At 40.0% G+C, this 1,103-nt stretch overlaps 1 protein-coding gene across 1 annotated transcript in view; it reads left to right on the top strand.

Annotated features, from left to right (window-relative positions):
* The window catches only part of HELRODRAFT_109524 (hypothetical protein), a gene marked incomplete at both ends in the record, with an annotated part of 10,454 nt that overhangs the window by 3,010 nt on the left and 6,341 nt on the right, over positions 1–1,103 (top strand). The window lies entirely within an intron of this gene.

The following is a 1,103-nucleotide window of genomic DNA, read 5'->3' as shown; positions in this document are numbered from 1 at the left end:
ATATTGTATATATATATATATATATATATATATATATATATATATATATATATATATGCAATATTTTATAAAATCTACCGAATTTGTAGCTTTTGAAAATCGTGGGTGTTCAAGGTGAAGTGTACAAGGCCATATTTCGATTTTGCTCATCATCAGCACTTATATAGGAATATTTCAATGTTTTACGATTCTTTGTGTGTGCAAAGTGCTTTTATTCTGCTTTGCTTTGCCCTACCCGTTTATTATATCTTAGTCCTGTCAATTTATTATATCTTTGTTTAGTTCATTCTCTTTACTTATGAAGTCTTTCAATAATATTCTTTTGATCAGTAGTTATGTTGCTGTTCTTTGCTGCTTGTTAGTTTGAGGTTTTCTTTGGTCAATGAAGATCGCTACAGCAATTCTTAGGTGGTTGTGTTCTTGTTATTTTATATCATACTAGTATTGTTTACTAATATCTCTTGTGATGGGATCGTTTGATATATAATTTCCAGGTGAGTCCTAATGGCATCGCTCCTGCGCATTGTAAAGTGGTGGCGGTGGCGTAAAGAGAATGAACAAGACAAAGATATAGCAAATGGACAGAACCAAAATATAATAAACGGACAGGTCAACAACAACAACACACGTTTAGACGGCATTTTCCCCGAGATCGGGGGTTGCCGTTTGGCTACCTATGATGAAACCGAAATACCCCTCGACTCCATCCACATCTGTCACTCGCCTCAGTACCACGCAACCCGCTTTCACCCTGTCCTTCTCCACCTGCTCTCTCCATCCTAACCGCGGACGACCCCTTCCTACCACTCCTTCAACCTCGAACTCCAACGCTCGCCTAATCCCGACCCTTTCATCCCTTCTCAACACATGTCCATACCACCGCAATCTCGATCTCCTTATCAATGTCACAATGTCCTCATTCAGTCCCATCATTGACATCAGCTCTGTACTACTCCTCCTATCCTTCACTTTAACCCCACACATCATCCTCACCATAGCTCTTTCAGCCCTCTGCAGTACACTTTCCTCCTCTCTCCTCAACACCCAAGTTTCACCACCATATATCATCGCTGCTCTCACACATGCTTTATATACCCTCCCTT

The sequence above is a fragment of the Helobdella robusta genome (genome assembly GCF_000326865.2).
Source record: "Helobdella robusta unplaced genomic scaffold HELROscaffold_12, whole genome shotgun sequence".
Classification (NCBI taxonomy): domain Eukaryota; kingdom Metazoa; phylum Annelida; class Clitellata; order Rhynchobdellida; family Glossiphoniidae; genus Helobdella; species Helobdella robusta.
This window is presented reverse-complemented; position numbering and strand designations above follow the sequence as displayed.